This window comes from Microcaecilia unicolor, chromosome 3 (assembly GCF_901765095.1).
Source record: "Microcaecilia unicolor chromosome 3, aMicUni1.1, whole genome shotgun sequence".
Taxonomy (NCBI): Eukaryota; Metazoa; Chordata; class Amphibia; order Gymnophiona; family Siphonopidae; genus Microcaecilia; species Microcaecilia unicolor.
The window spans coordinates 510,950,761-510,962,990 of record NC_044033.1 but is presented as its reverse complement, the minus strand read 5'-3'; the positions used below and the strand labels follow the sequence as shown (position 1 = coordinate 510,962,990).

The 12,230-nt window shown below is 43.5% G+C and overlaps 1 pseudogene; it reads right to left on the bottom strand.

The window, feature by feature from the left end:
- LOC115464824 overlaps positions 1–12,230 on the bottom strand; it is a 71,328-nt pseudogene that overhangs the window by 47,926 nt on the left and 11,172 nt on the right.

Genomic DNA, 12,230 nt, shown 5'->3' with positions numbered 1-12,230 from the left:
CTGCAGAGGTAGAGGGGAGAGGGTGGAGGGGACAGTAGCGGAGTTTGGGGGAGGTTGAGTTCCTTACACAGGTGATGAGCGCAGCGTAAGTGGAAAGTGTCACAGCCATGGACGTGGTGGTAAAGCGTTTTCTCGATCAAGTCCTGAGGTTCGTAGCCAGTTAATTCAGCCACCCTGTAAGGAAAAAATAAAGCACACTGAGAGCCTGATTTCCCAAGGAAATCCTATACTGTATTTAGAAATAGGAGGAAACGTAGGGAAGCGGACCCTTAAAAGACTCATGGACTCTGCATTTGCCCCAGTTATTGTGCTAATCTGTAATTTACATAGTAACATAGTAGATGACGGCAGAAAAAGACCTGCACGGTCCATCCAGTCTGCCCAACAAGATAAACTCATATGTGCTACTTTTTGTGTATACCCCTACCTTGATTTGTACCTGTCCTCTTCAGGGCACAGACCGTATAACTCTGCCCAGCACTATCCCCGCCTCCCAACCACCTGCCCCGCCTCCTGCCACCGGCTCTGGCACAGACCGTATAAGTCTGCCCAGCACTATCCCCGCCTTCCAACCACCAGCCCCGCCTCCCATCCACCAGCCCCGCCTCCCACTACCGGCTCTGGCACAGACCGTATAAGTCTGCCCAGCACTGTCCCCGCCTCCCAACCACCAGTCCCGCCTCCCACCACCGGCTCTGGCACAGTATAAATATTTGTTAGTAATGGATGTATAAATTACAAGATGACATTGAGGGGCATTTTTTATATGATGTTTGCACAAAACATCCAAAATCCAAATAGGAAAGAAGGTAATTTTCAAAAAAAAAAAATATGATTTCAAACAAGGTTTTGTGCTTTGTGCGGTTTTTTTTCTTAGACCGTTTTCGAAAAAAAAAAAAACGTCCAAATGAAAAACAGAGAAAATCAAGCCATCGGGATGTAGGAGGGGCCAGATTTTTACTAGGCTGGTCCCCAAGACATCCCAGGAGAGCAATGAGGCACCCTAGGGGGCCACTGCAGTGGACTTCAAATAAATGCTCCCAGCTCCCAGATACACATTTCACCATTGCTCCCTTATCTTGTCTGCTGAGCCCCCCCAAAACTCACTACCTCTAACTGTACACCACTCTAATAGCCCTTTTGGGTGAAAGGGGCATCTATATGTGGGTACGGTGGGTTTCTGGTGAGTTCTGCAGGGCTCACAGTTTCCACCACAAGAGTAACAAGTAAGGGGAGATAGGGACCCGAATCCCCCACTCCATAGAGCACTACACCAGTCCAGGGACCTGCATAGTGCTCTAAGAGACCTGACTCTGAGGCTATCATAGAAGCTAGTAAGTCATATTTTTATTCACATTTTTAGGGGGTGGGAGGGGGTCAGTGACCACGAGGGGGGGGGGTATTGGGGGTCATCCCTAAATCCCTTCAGAAGTCATCTGGTCATTTAGGGCACCTCTTTGTGCCTTATTCATTGTAAAAACATGTCTAGCTCAAAACGTCTTACTTTTAGTTTTGATTTGAGCCATTATAGCTGAACAACATCCAAGTCTTAGGAACACCCAGATCCCACCCTTAACACGCCCCCGACATGCCCCCTTGAGATTTGGGTCCACTGGAGATGAACAGCATAGAAAATCGTCTGAACAATAGGTTTCAAAAATACTGATTTGGACGTTTTTGTGAGAAAAACGTGCAAATGCTGCTTTATGCCACTTTTTAGACGTTTTTCTCTTTTGAAAATGAGCCCCATGGAGGCGTATTTTCAAAGAACTTAGCCTTCCAAAGCTCCATAGGCTAAGTGCTTTGAAAATATGCCTCATTGTGTTGTACATTTATGGATTACATGCTCTCTTTTAGTGTGTGTTATCAGTTGACATTTTATTATTTTTATCTATAAATACCATTCGAGTGGTCACTTATGCACATTAGTGGTGTCATTTTTAAAATTAGTATCACTTTATTACGTCTCTGTTACCGTTTCCGGGATGGACTCACCTGGAATCTAAAAATATGAGCTTCATATCGAGACTGGCACGAAACATGAACATATTGCTATGCAGTTTGATCTCAGTGACTGCGCTCGGGGGCAGCGAGTGGCCCACGGCCACTAAGCCTACGTTCTGGTAACAGCCATCGAAGGGGGACATGTCCAGGCTGTACTGGCGGATCTTCAGGTAGCCACTGCAGTGAATAACCTGCCCAAAAGAAGGAACACAGCTGTATAGCAAGAGAGCTGGGACAGAACTGCACACAGAGGAGCCCATTAACTAAGCTGGGTAGCTGTAGGGTTACCATATGTCCGGATTTAACCGGACATGTCCTCTTTTTGAGGACATGTCCGGGCGTCCGGAAGGGTTTTGCCAGTCCGCCCGTTTGTCCAGATTTCTGGACAAACGGGCAAGCGGGTGGCGGGCCTATCCTAGCCTCCCCTTCCCTTACTTACTATCTACTGCCCTGGTGGTCTAGTGACCTCTTCGGGGCAGGAAAGAGCCCCCTCTTTTCTGCCCGGAGTGCTGCCTTGCCCTTCATCCTTCTCGGTCTCAGCTGGGGATTCAAAATGGCCGCCGAAGTCTCACGAGGCCGCTTCAAATCTCAGCAGCCATTTTGAATCCCCAGCCGAGATCGAGAAGGATGCAGGGCAAGGGCAGGCAGCGCTCCGGGCAGGAAAGAGGGGGCTTTTTCCTGCCCTGAAGAGGTCACTAGACCACCAGGGCAGTAAATAGTAAGTAAGGGGAGGGGAATATGTGACAAGGGGGAGGGAAGGTGATGGGAGGGGAGCTGATGGGGGGCAGGGGAGGGGAATATGTGACAGGGGGCGGGATGAGGATCCAAAAGGGACGTGGTGTGGGCGGGGCAGGGACGTGACATGTGTCCTCTTTTTCAGAGGACAAAATATGGTAACCCTAAACTAGCACAGACCACTTTTCAGCACACTTTAGTAAAAGGACCCCATAGAGAAACAGCACATGAGGACCTTCTGGTCTGTCCAGGCTCCTTCGAGTGAGCTCTGGAAAGATTGCACATTTTCCTGGTATCTTTCCCATGATCTGCATCTTTCTAGTGAGTCCATCTGTTTAAAAGCTAACTACGATGATTAACGTTTACTAGAAGACATAGAGGCATATTTTCAAAGCACTTTGGGAGGCTAAGTTCCATAGGTTTCTATGGAACTTTGGGAGGCTAAGTGCTTTGAAAATGAGCCTGATGGTGCTAATAGATTTGAAGTGCACTGGTTTAAAAAGAAAGTTTGAAAAAAAGGACGGATGAAGATTTGAGGCAACCGATTAGCAGCTTTAATCTGCATTATGAGACATGCCTTTCGGAGGGTCCACAAAACTATTTTTGCATGCTTAATATGAGAAATTGACTGGCATATACATTTATTTAATAAGAATCCAATAGGCCTTAATCAATGATAAATATTCTTACTGCAGAATAATCAAATGAATCTCACACGTAAACCTTTCTGCAATTTCAAATTTACAAGATATTATTCTTTAGGTAACGGACCATCGGAGGCAAGCTTCAATTGAGTAAGTTCTTCTCAAATAATAGGAAGTAGGTATACACCTTATATCGTCATCAGTCCGTGTGAGATTTTTAAACTTCCATTCGTTATTTTAAATGTCCTTTTTTTTTTTTCATTTTTGCATTTTATAATGTTTTTAACGTTCATTTACTGAATTACAAGTACATGAACTTAGTTGATTAGTAACCTTGTTTATTTTGATTATAGGGGATTACCTTGAAACAGCAGAAGGTGAAACACATGGTGGTGGAGATCAAAATATTAACGGAATTCAAGCATGCGTGGGATAAACATAAAGGAATCCTGCTCGGAAGGAATGGATCCTCAGGAGCTTAGCCGAGATTGGGTGGCAAGAGCCGGTAGTGGGAGGCGGAATAGTGTTGAGCAGACTTATACGGTCTGTGCCAGAGCCGGTGGTGGGAGGCGAGGCTGGTGGTTGGGAGGCGGGGATAGTGCTGGGCAGACTTATACGGTCTGTGCCAGAACCGGTGGTGGGAGGGGCGAGGCTGGTGGTTGGGAGGCGGGATAGTGCTGGGCAGACTTATACGGTCTGAGCCCTGAAGAGGACAGGTACAAATCAAGGTAGGGTATACACAAAAAGTAGCACATATGAGTTTATCTTGTTGGGCAGACTGGATGGACCGTGCAGGTCTTTTTCTGCCGTCATCTACTATGTTACTATATTACTATGCATTATACCCCTTGAAGAGCTTATTAAGAGGTAAGTACTTGCAATTCAGTAAATGAACGTTAAAAACATTATAAAATGCACAAATGAAAAAAAAAAACATAAAATAATGAATGGAAGTTTAAAAATCTCACACGGACTGATGACAATATAAGGTGTATACTACTTCCTACTGTTTGAGAAAAATTTACTCAATTGAAATTTACCTCTGATGGTCCGTTACCTAGAGAATAATGTCAAGTAAATCTGAAATTGCAGAAAGGTTTACTTGTGAGATATACTTTTATTTATATTTATATATGAATGGTTGCCGAGAGTTTTTCTATTATCTTGATGTTGGTTATCCCTGCACGTAGTCAATAACTGAAACCCTATTTTAAAGTGCTGCATCTTTCTATGTCATAAAATGCAAAAATATTTCATATCATACCCATGACCACTGAAATAAGGTGCAACTACCCCCTCCCCAGGCACGTCAAATACACAGAAACTCTTCCCCCATTCCTCACACTGCCCCAAAAATCACTACATTCGGCTAACGGCCATCCCTCTTGCAAATGAGATTCTCCAATACAAAATAAATTGATGGGGCCTTCCATGGCTGTGGCCTATGAAACCCACCTTGTATCCTCCACACGTCAGACCCGCGTTCCTCTTGGCCAGCACACACTTCATCCGCATGAAAAAAGAGCGCTCAATCTCGTACTCTGGTGAGGCAAATTCGTTTCCAAGAAAAAGAGAAGAGAAAGGGGAAGGATTAAAACGGGGGAAAGGACTGCATGACTGCTACCTGCTTCCTATTGAGGCTAGAATCTATTTCAGATTGGCGGGTTTTCTCTTAAACTTTTACACGGCTTGGCACACATTTTATATTCATTTACACTTTGAGAACAAGACGTACTGTAGGTTATTCTTTTCCATCATCATAAAGGTAAAAAGAGATTACATTTCTTTGAATTAGGGCTGGCGTTTCAAGCAGCAAGATTATGGACTATGATTTCGCCTATATTTAAATCTTCTCAGTCCAATATTCTCTTTAGGAAAATTTTGAAAACCGTTTTGTTTCAGAAATATGTATCCCATGCTAACCACTGATTTCTTTAATTTCTAAATGTATTATTATGCTTCTTCTTCCCAGTTAAATGAAACCGGCTTCTTAAAAAGTTGGAACCCGCTTAGCACTGCGAGGCAATAGCCGGATAGAAAACCAATTTTACCATTACAAAACCAAAAGCAGGCTAACGAGAAACAACAACGATAGGGAGATGTACCTTACCCTGAACGAAATGCGAGTGGTAGGGCTGATGGGCTGTTAGCACTGCCGTCATCTCATCATGATCTGCAGGGTGGATGTACTCATAAATGCTATTTCCGGTGAGTTCTACCTGTTACAGAGGAGGATTTCAGCTTTACCTGTATTTACACAAGGGCGCGATGTGAAACTGAAATAAAATGGCTGCCTTAGGTAACTGTTGTACGATTGCTCTGGGCTCTGTTGGGTCATTCCCATACTAGAGTCAACTCTCTACAGCAGAATCAACCTGACAGGTGGTTATCAATCTGCTTGTTTGTTCCTCTAATCGGTAAGGTCTTGGCAAACTTAATCTGTAAATACAGATAGGACCCGTTATCTGTTTCCACGTTCACACCTGCCCGGTAGGCATGCAGATAAAGCACAGGCACACATACCTGCGACAGACCCAGATGCACAGATGCCGTCTCGGAAATGTACATGATTTTCCCATCGGGGGCCACCACAAAGATGAAACCGTCTAAGGTCTAAATAGGGAGAAAACAAGGCACCTGGGAATTAGCTGCTGTTATTCCTGGATCAGAGAGAGCTGCAATGCAAACGAGGTGTACATTAGCAAGCACTTGGGTGGTCAAATACCCCCCCTCAGCAGCAAGGCAGAAGGTGCTATCTTGGGGACCCTGTTTTTTTGTTAAACACCTCTAAGCAGAGGCTTTCGTTTCTTTAAAACCCTTCTCTGCAAACATCTGCTGAGCTGAGGCTAATGCCGGGAATGTTTATGTAAAATAAAGCTTAAGCAGGGGGCAACATTATACACTGGGGATCAGCTGTTTGTTTCGTGAGAGACAAAGGCAAGTGGTCCAGCACGAAATACTGGCGGAAGCAGATACATGTGGTGAACAGCACATTTGAAAACAGATCTTTTTATCCCTAAAGTTACTTTGCAAAATGGAGGCTATTTTTAATACATAATCCCCCCGGATTTTCTATAGTACGACTTAAGTTGCATGCGCAAATCCGGTCGTTTTATAGTTTGCATGTGCAACTTAATTAGTTTAACAAGCTAATCAGTGCTGATAATTGCACTTAACAAGCAATTATTGACACCAATTAACATTAATTAGAATTTAGACACATAACTATTTAAGCGTATTCTACAAAGTGATACGTGTAAATTTTTTTTTTAATAAATTGTAAGATGCGGATCTGAAAAAAGGGGGCATGGCCATGGGCAGGTTGTGGTCATTCCTTGAATTTACGTGTAGTGTAATAGAATATGCCTGTTCCGCACGCCATTTAGGAATCGACATTTACACCAGATTTTCATTGGCGTAAATGGCCACAACTAAATATAGTTGCAGAAAATGGTCACTGGGCATATTCTATAAACTGTGCCTAGATTCTGTAGTCTATAAACCAAGCCTAACTTTAGGCATAGTTTATAGAATACGCCTAGGCATATTTTTTTCTGCGCAATATATAGAACCTAACCCAATATGTTGGAAAGGCTGAAGCGGCTAGGGCTCTTCAGCTTGGAGAAAAGGCGGCTGAGGGGAGATATGATATGATAGTCATCTATAAAATAATGTGGAGTTGAACGGATAGATGTGAAGCGTCTGTTTACACTTTCCAAAAATACTAGGACTAGGGGGCTTGCGATGAATCTATAATGTAGTAAATTTAAAACGAATCGGAGAAAAGTTTTCTTCATCCAACGTGTAATTAAACTCTGGAATTCATTGCCAGAGAATGTGGTAAAGGCGGTTAGCTTAGCGGAGTTTAACAAAGGTTTGGACGGCTTCCTAAAGAAAAAGTCCATAAACCATTATTAAATGGACTTGGGGAAAATCCACTATTTCTGGGATAAGCAGTATCTTGCCAGGTATTTGTGACCTGGATTGGCCACTGATGGAAACAGGAATCTGGGCTTGATGGACCTCTGGTCTTTCCCAGTATGGCAATACTTATGTACTTATGTAGAAACGGGTCTGTTAAGTAACTATTACTATGGCATATTATAATCATTCATTAATTATTATGTGCATTTTTTCATTTTTCTACTTTATACCTTTTCATTGATATCTCAATGCGAGTTCTATACAGAGTTCAGAAGGTATTTCCTTGTCACTGAAGGCTTACAATCGGTTGGTACCTGAGGCTCTGGAGTGATTTTCATGGCCCCAAGACAAAGCAGCAGAATCTGAACCTTGGTTTACCTGGTTTCTCAGCCTGCTGTAACCACTACTGATCCATCTATGCCTTGCATCTGTTTATAGGTAGAGAAGCAGTGAGGATTTAAAGGCCTCATAGTCTGAATATACATCCAGTTTTTTATTTGTCTGCGATTTGCTCTGTAGGTCTTTCACTGGGCCTCACAGTCTCTGATTCAGTCCTCATCCATCTGTCTCTCTTCTAGCGCTCTATCCTTCCATGTCTCTTTCTTGGCCAGCGTTCCTTGTTCTCTCATCTGTTTCCCTTTCTCTGCATTTTTCTGTCCCTGTCTTTGAGACCCTGGGGCTCAGGGAGAGTCCCTTTCTGTCCTAAATTGGAGGTTGGGTAACAGTGAGCACAGCAAAGAATGACACAAGGGACAAAGCAGGGGAATTATCTGTAGCTCTGTTAGAAATCGCATAGAAATTAATACATGCATCGGTCATATCTTCGCACTTTTAAATGACGTGTGAGGGGTGTGTGTTTTATTATTTGTTTGTTGGGAGGGGGTTACTACACAAGGGAGAATTTAGACAGGAGAAGGGCTTAAAATGTTGTAGTCACCGAGAATCATTGTTAACACAAGAGGAGTTAAAAATTAGACAGGTGGGAAAGTTAAAAAGTTCAAAATGGGGCACATTTCCTTTAATCATTAATACTCCCAACACAGTACCTGTAAAAGGTGAGATCCTAATTCCCGACCAACATTATCCAAACTGCTGGTTCTGCTAGAATGACCCCAGGCTTCTCCAAGCCCTGTTTAGTTAAAAAGGAAATGCAAAGAAAGAAGTCAGAACACAACAAAATAAAACATGTACACAGGAGTTATTCCTGGCCTCTAAAATTAAGAAAAGAAAAGAAAATACTGCCTCTGGGGTATAAATTTCATAACAGCAGGCCTATGTAAAAATTTCCAAAAAGGCCTTATTGTATTCTAAAATATAAAGACCCCCAAACACATCCAATTATGCTCAGAAAGAACATGAGTAACAAACCCACATGCATGCAAAAAATATTATTAAAGGAGCCTCTAATATTACTGCAAACTTCAAATAAACTACTTATAAAGAGCTCACTGATTTAATTATCATTTGAAGTCAAGTTCTTAACATACATAGTAACATGGTAGATGACGGCAGAGAAAGACCTGTACGGTCCATCCAGTCTGCCCAACAAGATAAACTCATATGTTCTGCTTTATGTGCATACCTGACTTTGATTTGTATCTGCCATTATCTGCCATTTTCAAGGCACAGACCGTAGAAGTCTGCCCAGCACTAGCCCCGCCTCCCACTCTGCCGCCCATAATGGCAACCAGGATGCTCACGTTCCTTAAATGAGTAAAACTGGAGATGTTTGACGTCATGGTTTGATATTTCTTATGTAGGGGCCCTTTTACAGAGCGGCGGTGATAATTCCAGGTTGAGCTTGTGCCATTTCCGGGGGAAAAACCCCAGAAATGGTTAGTGCAGCGGTAACCTGGTGGTAATCAGTCATTGCCGTGTGCTGACTGGCTCCATCTCTATCTGTTTTCAAATCTATGCTGAAAACCCACCTTTTCATTGCTGCTTTTTAGCTCCCATTAATTCCCTTACCCGTAACTGTCTTGTTTGTCTGTATTACTTAGATTGTAAGCTCTTTTGAGCAGGGACTGTCTCTTTGTATCAGGTGTTCAATGCTGCATGCGTCTGGTAGCGCTATACAAATGCTAAGAATAATAATAATAATAATAATAAGTTTTAATTATTGCCAACTACTGCTCATTATTGCTTGTTAAGTGCCGTTAACAACGCTGATTGGCTTTTTAGACCAATTAAGTTATGTGCGTTGTTATGGAATATGCTTAGATTTTGGTGCGGATCTCTAGGCACTCTATATAGAATCCGTGAGTTAATGCTTGTGAAGGGAATTAACAAATGCTAGATTCTAAGAAGCCCATAGGTATAAAGGTGTCCTTTTACTAACTGAATGGGCTTCTTTGTATTTAGTGCATGCTAACCAGTAGCGCTGATTCATAAAAGGAGCCCTACGTACCTTTGCAAAATAAAGAATACATCTAGAAATATTTCTAGCAAACTCTGTACATTCATCCAAAATTTTACATTTCACAATAGGAAAATATGTCTAATTTTTCAAATGGTTCTACCTTTCTCCGATTGTGTCTTCTCTCACTGAATTGCAATCCAAAAAAGATGACATACAATTCCAATACAAAACACAAAATTATTTCTACTAGCTAAAATGCATGGAATAAAGAGAGTTTGCAATACTGTTCAATATTTTTGTATTAGGAGAAAAGGACTTCATGTGACCAAGGGCTTAGACTCCATTATCCAAACAGCTTCTCAACAAATCAGCAATAAGGCCCCTTTGTAATCACAGGCAGTGGCATAGCTATGGGGGGGCCATGGGGGCCTGCCCCCCCCCCAATTTGCTCTGGGCCCCTGGTTTGGCTGGCAGGGGTCCCCAACCCCCACCAGCTGAAAACTTCATCCAATGCTAGTTTCCGGCTCCTGTTCTCTCTCCCTCCTCACATCCAGCACACTCGTTTTTAATTAAATTGATCATGCGTCAGAGGGGAAGAGAGAGCAGGGAAGGCAATGCAGCGGATGCGTCGGAGACCAGCGCTAGGTGAAGACTTCAGCTGGTAGGGGTTAGGGACACCCCCCCAGCCAAGATATGTACAGCGGGAGCAGTGGGTGAGGAGCGGCAGGGTGGCAGCGGACCAAAATGTACCCCTCCCCCAGCCAAGATATGTACAGCGGGAGCAGTGGGTGGGGAGCGGCAGGGTGGCAGCGGACCAAAATGTACCTCCCCGCCTTGGGCTCTGCCCCCCTCCCACCTCAAGGTCCCAAAAACTCCGATAACATACACATCAACATTTCCTACACAATATGTGATCTTTCATCCAATATCATGACGTGTAAGTAACATAACATAGTAGATGACGGCAGAAAAAGATCTGCACGGTCCATCCAGTCTGCCCAACAAGATAAACTCATATGTGCTACTTTTTGTGTATACCCTACTTTGATTTGTACCTGTCCTCTTCAGGGCACAGACCGTATAAGCACTATCCCCGCCTCCCAACCACCGGTCCCGCCTCCCACCACTGGCTCTGGCACAGACCGTAACAATCAATATAACGTTTGAATGCCATCTGTGTCAAATGAATATACTTAATAATGCCATCAAAATTGTCCAGTCAGAAAAATAAGTGGTTCAAACAGCCAGCACTTATCTCAAGTTCCCAATGGGGATCTCCGTTTCACCAAAGGCTTCCTGGGGGGAAATGTAGCTTAAACCTGCATCTCACTGAACTCCATAATGCACAACAGAGCCGGCATGACACAGGGAGCTGCTTCAATGGTGAATTTTTTTCACCTCATTCCATTCTGACCTATTCTTTTAGGGCCCCTTTCACAAAGCAGCGGTATGGGTATGACCGCTTTGCTGCACGCCAATCCAGCACTACCACAGGAGCCCAACAATACTGCCTTCCCCCATTGCACACCATTTCCAGCGCTGAACAAAAATACTTTTTTTTATTTTTTAGTGCCAGGGGCTTATCTGGCAGTAATCGGGCAGCCCCATGAGCTGCCTGGTTACCGCCAGGTTACGGCAGGAGCCCTTACCATCCCCTAATTAAGTGGCAGTAAGAATTCCCCCAGGAAATGAGCACGCGGCGAGTTGTTCACTTACCGCAAGTAACAATACTAACTGGAAAATCACTCGGTGATGTCAAAACTCAATTCAAAGGCTAAAGTGAGAAATGAATTCTCTGTAGATTAACACCATAAAGGAATGGCGGGGGGGGGGGGGGGGGGGGGGGGGGGGAGACCTCAGATGCCCGTGAAATCCTCAGGATGCTGTTACAATATCAAATTCCAGCATCCAAGTCACAGATCCCAGCTCCTATCATTGGTCATAAAAACCCCCAACCAAACCAAAAGACAATTTTTATCAGTGCAAAAAAAAAGCTTCAACTGTGAAAATATTGTGAGCGGCTAGGCTCAATGGTTGCCAGCATTGCGTTGGACAGGCAGTAACTTAAAGAAGGCACAGCAGTATCTAATCCCATGATGTTTCTACTGCCCTACAAAGCTAAGTTCAACTTTTAGTCTTATGAATTTGTCACAATATTTTCACAGTTGAAGATTTTTTGCACCGATAAAAATTGTCTTTTGGTTTGGTTGGGGGTTTTTAATGACCAATGATAGGAGCTGGGATCTGTGATTTCGATGCTGGAATTTGATATTTTAACAGCATTCTAAGGATTTCACAGGAGTGGAGTGGAGGAGTGGCCTAGTGGTTAGAGCACCAGTCTTGCAATCCAGAGGTGGCCAGTTCAAATCCCACTGCTGCTCCTTGTGATCTTGGGCAAATCACTTAACCCTCCATTGCCTCAGGTACAAACTTAGATTGTGAGCCCTCCTGGGACAGAGAAATATCCAGAGTACCTGAATGTAACTCACCTTGAGCTACTACTGAAAAAGGTGTGAGCAAAATCTAAATAAATAAATATATGGATTATTGCTGCTATTGAAGAT